Raw genomic sequence first — 5,292 nt, 5'->3', positions numbered from 1 at the left:
GCCACTAAAGAAAAAGGAAAAGTCTTTGATTCCAAAGGCCTGAATTCCGAATTCAGCTGGCACTCTTCTGCAGGACACGAAGTTATTATACTGTGGCCCATCGCTGGAGACATGGAATTCCCTATAGCTGAGGTATGGAATCAACCTCTGCCATAGAAAGTACACTGAAGTGAGACCAAGCCAAGTGGACCATCTCCCATCCAAAGGTACTTAGATTTACCTAGAGACCCCCAAATGTGTAGAAAACAGAAGAAAAGGAACTTGGAGAGGTTCTCCAGCTATTAGATAAGTCAGGGAGAAATGGGGACTCTAAAGCTATGTATTCTTGGTAGAGAAAAGGGTACATTCATTGTGCCACAAACTTTACAGGGACCAACTCCAGCTACAGTAATGTGATCTCATTAAATGTTAATGTAATGTAGAAAGAGAAGTTTTCATGGAGGCAATAACATGCTAAAGCTTTTTTAAAAAAGAGTAAGATTTTGCCAAGTTGTTCTGGGAACATGGAGAGGAAGAAAGCATAAAATTCAGGCAAAGGAATAGCATATGGCATGGAATTATGAAAGAGCATACTCCTCAGGGGCCTCTGGAGGCCAAAAGCACAACTATTCACCCCAAAAGAATCTGATGACCTTTACATTGGAGTTTCAGAGTCACTCTGGTTCACGATACTCCCTTGCAGAGTGGCTATCAGTAACCTAAAGGAAAAGACAGAGAAGAGCATCTAGGGACACGGGCCATAGGCTGATTTGACCTCAGAAAGGCCTGAGGGTGGTTTTGTGGTGAGTCCTTAAGACAAGCCCACGCAAGAGCAGCCACAAACAGCCAGAGGGCAAGCCATGCCTCCCTTGGTGTGAAAAGGTGGACAAGAGGGTCTTCTCCATTCGTTGACAAGAAAAAAAAAAAGACTCTTGGACAGTGATTCATAATAAATATAAAGAGGAAAACCAAGAAAATGATACGTGCCCTTCACACGCCTTTCAAGACCGGGTTTTATTTACCCTTCTTTCAAGTAACATGCGACAAGGGTAACCATTGCTTTGAGTATTCAACATTTGATGGTTTCATCCTAACAAGAATTTTCAAAGTGAGCACTATTTCCATCATATTGATAATGAAACCAGGACTTTGAAAGTGGTGTCCCAGTCTGTCTGGGGAAGACCCATCACACCCAAAATGATGAGTCCAAAGTCCAACCTATGTTCACAAAGTGTCCAGAAAGAGCTACTGTATATCCTGAGATTCTGACAAAGGCTGGGAATGGCAATAGACTCCATTGGCAGATTTTCTTTTGTGAGAAGGAGACTGTGGGAGAAGGGGCAATTAAGGTGATAGTTGTTGTTTAATCGCTAAGTCATGTTCCACCCTTTTATGAGCCCATGGACTGTAACCCACCAGGCTCCTCTGTCCATGGAATTTCCCAGGCAAGATTCCTGGAGTGCATTGCCATTTCCTTCTCCGGGGGATCTTCCTAACCCAGGGATCGAACCCACGTCTCCTGCATTGGCAGGTGGGTTCTTTATGATAAGCTACCGAAGAAGCCTGACTGCTAAGGTATCAGGGAGTTAATCGAAACGTAGGTTTTCCTTTTCCCTCAGGAAGAGATCATGGAACAATCTTTTTCGCTAGAACATACTCTAATAACCTTTTTCTCCCACTTGGCCTCAATCTTATTTTAATTTCTGGGTCTTTTCATGCCGAGCACATTACAACATTCCAGCTTTCACATCACCGGTTTGCCTCAGCAGGGTGTCTTGAAGGCTTAAACGCAATTTGGTAGAGGAAAGGTTAGCACTAATTTCCTTTGATAACGGAAGAATTTGCTTACTAAATATTAAACAGGCAAGTTCACTGCATTCATATAGCAGGTTACTTGCTCTTTTGCACAATGGAACACGACTTAGTATTTTATTACCAGCTAATGCCTTCTGTAAATGAATGAACACTTTCTGAATTTAATTTAACTAAACAAACATTTATTGTGAGTCCACTCTGCCACAGACTCTGCTGTATGAGGCAATATAAAAAGTAAGTAAGTGTAGTCTCTGCACTCAAGGCTTGACAGTTGAGTGAAGTCAGTGAGTAAGTGAACAGCGTTGTGTGCAATGGGGGTTAAAATAAAGATCTTTGAGTTCATCTTACAAGCCATTGAAGACCATCAGTAAACACTGAATTGGCTGACCGCTAAAGTAATAATATCCTTTCTAAAATGTGGCTTTTGGCTGTGATTTTTTTCATTTGATGACTGCAGAGAATTAGTCATTTCATTGCAAGAGCTTTGATACTGGCCAAACAGTGGAAACAGTGTCAGACTTTATTTGGGGGGCTCCAAAATCACTGCAGATGGTGACTGCAGCCATGAAATTAAAAGATGCTTACTCCTTGGAAGAAAAGTTATGACCAACCTAGATAGCATATTCAAAAGCAGACATTACTTTGCCAAGAAAGGTCCATCTAGTGAAGGCTATGGTTTTCCAGTGGTCATGTATGGATGTGAGAGTTGGACTGTGAAGAAAGCTGAGTGCCGAAGAATTGATGTTTTTGAACTGTGGTGTTGGAGAAGACTCCTGAGAGTCCCTTGGACTGCAAGGAGATCCAACCAGTCCATTCTGAAGGAGATCAGCCCTGGGATTTCTTTGGAAGGAATGATGCTAAAGCTGAAACTCCAGTACTTTGGCCATCTCATGTGAAGAGTTGACTCATTGGAAAAGACTGATGCTGGGAGGGATTGGGGGCAAGGGGAAAAGGGGACGACCAAGGATGAGATGGCTGGATGGCATCACTGACTTGATGGACGTGAGTCTGAGTGAACTCTGGGAGTTGGTGATGGACAGAGAGGCCTGGCGTGCTGCAATTCATAGGGTCACAAAGAGTTGGACATGACTGAGGGACTGAACTGAACTGAACTGAGGGCTAGTTCTCTGGTAGTCTGGGGTCTTGGAGTCAATGCTCTCACTCCCAAGGCTCAGGGCTTGATCTCTGGTCAGGAACAAAGATTCTGCAAGTGGTTTGTTATGACATTAAGTAAGATTAAAACAAATATCCAAAAATGAGAAACCAAAGATGAACCCCAGACAAATGGCAGTTATAAAATCAGGCAAATAATGATTAAAATAATGTAATATAAACATATACATATACACCCATAAGCAAATCAAAGCAGTCCAACAAAAATAAAGTACAACAGATTGATCTGGCAAACAAAGGATACCAAAAATTATGTCTTTCAGAACAAAACTAACTAAAGCACAAACTGGAAAACAAAACTAAGGCAAGGTGCTAACTGGGGAATAAAGCAATGAAAATAAAACTAGCAAATATGTTGAGAGGAAGGGAAAGAAAGAAAAGAAAGAAAGAATAGATATGCAAAGTTAAATAGAGGTGTATAAAGAAGATTTATGTACATTAAAGATTTGCTGCAAGGGGAAAAGAATAGTAAGGCAGACAAACAAAGGAGTAATTGTAGAAAAAATATAATATCTTAAAAAAATTAAAATTATAAAAAAAAAACAGAAAAGAAAAACAAACAAATGGAAGAGGAAAGAAAAAAGAAAAAAAAGGAAAACTCCACAGAACTGCAAAAGCCCAATGTAGAGGCAGAGGCTTATAACAATAAAAAGTGTGACTGAATGTACACATATAGATATACACCCATAAGTAAAATCAAAACAGTCCAACAAAAATAAAGTATAATAGATTGATCCAGTGAACAAAGGAAACCAAAAATTATGTCTACCAGAACAAAACTAACTAAAGCACAAACTGGAAAACAAAACTAAGGCAAGGTGCTAATTGGGGAATGAAGCAATGAAAATAAAACTAGCAAATATATTGAGAGGAAAGGAAAGAAAGAAAAGAAAGAAAAAATAGATATGCAAAGTTAAATAGAGGAAGATAAAGGAGATTTATGTACTTTAAAATTTGCTGCAAGGGGAAAAGAACAGTAGGACAGGCAAACAAAGGAATCAATGTAGAAAAAATAATAATAGGTTTAAAACATTGAAAATTAAAAAAAGAGAAAAAGAAAAAGGGAAACTCCTCAGAACTGTAAAAGCCCAATGTAGAGACAGGGTTTATAACAACAATAAAAATATGTGACTGAGGAAAGAAAAAAAAGCTCAAAAGCTTAGTTAGATTTCATAGTGCCAATAAAATTGACAACAACAGGGGGGTGAAGGGAAAGGGGGAAAAAAGAAAAAAATCCAAAAGAATCTACAAAACAAGTCAAAACATAAGAATAATAAATGTTTTTCTTGAGTCTCTACTGTCAGAGTTCTTTCCCTCACTGGGAGTCACAGTCCACCTTTCCTCCCTGGGATGCCCTCCAACACTGTGCTGATCTCTGGACCTGCTGTAGGGGCAGCTCAGATTCTAATCCGGTCCTCCTCCTCTGTGTTCTCACCTCCAATGTCCACAGCTATCAGAACTAGTGTGTTTTCTTTTGGGGGGTGCTCTCAATGACATTTTATACATTCCATAGACACAGAATATCCCTAGTTGATCCTGTGGATTTAATCTGCAGCTGGTACAGCTGGTGGGAAGGTTTTGGGTCTCTATCTTTAGCCACACTGCCCCTGGGTTTCAATTGTGGCTTTATTTCCACCTCTGCATGTGGGTTGTCCACTGGGGTTTGCTCCTGAAGCTGCCCTGGAGGACTTGGGTTTGTCTCTGTGAGGGCCAGGTGTGGAGGCGGTGCAGTTGCTTGGGTCACAGGGGTTCTGGCAGCACCAGATACTCAGAGGAGTTGGCGGCTAGGGCAGCAGGAAATTTAGTGATCTAGAAGGGTATGGCAACCAGTATTGGCCAATACACTCCAGGTTTCTTGCCTGGAGAATCCCCTTCCCTGACAGAGAAGCCTAGCAGGCCACAGTCCACTGGGCTGCAAAGAGTCGTACACTATGGAAGCAACCCTGCATGCTTCCCTGCAAGATTTTTTCGCCTGTGGCAGCTCTGCCCCAGTGAGAGTTGAGCTTGAAGGTAGCGCAGCTGCTTGGCTTGTGGGGACCCTGGTGGTGCCAAGTGTGCAGGAACACACACCGCTTCCACCACAGGAGTTATGGCCCTATCAGAGTCTTTTTTCAAGTCTCTTGTAGCTGGCGATCAGAAGGCCTCTTTGGCCAGTCTTTCTCCGTAGCTCTGCCTATTCAGGCACTTAGAGGGCTCCCTTGCCTGGGATTCTTCTCTGTTATTCCGTGCATCAGGCACATAGAGGAGCACCCCTGGCTGGGGTCCTACTCTGTAGTTCACCCCATCGGGCACTTAAAGGGGCACCCTGGATGGGGTCCTGCTCTG

The sequence above is a fragment of the Oryx dammah genome, unplaced genomic scaffold (assembly GCF_014754425.2).
Source record: "Oryx dammah isolate SB20612 unplaced genomic scaffold, SCBI_Odam_1.1 HiC_scaffold_19, whole genome shotgun sequence".
Taxonomy (NCBI): domain Eukaryota; kingdom Metazoa; phylum Chordata; class Mammalia; order Artiodactyla; family Bovidae; genus Oryx; species Oryx dammah.
Note: the sequence above shows the minus strand (reverse complement) of the source record.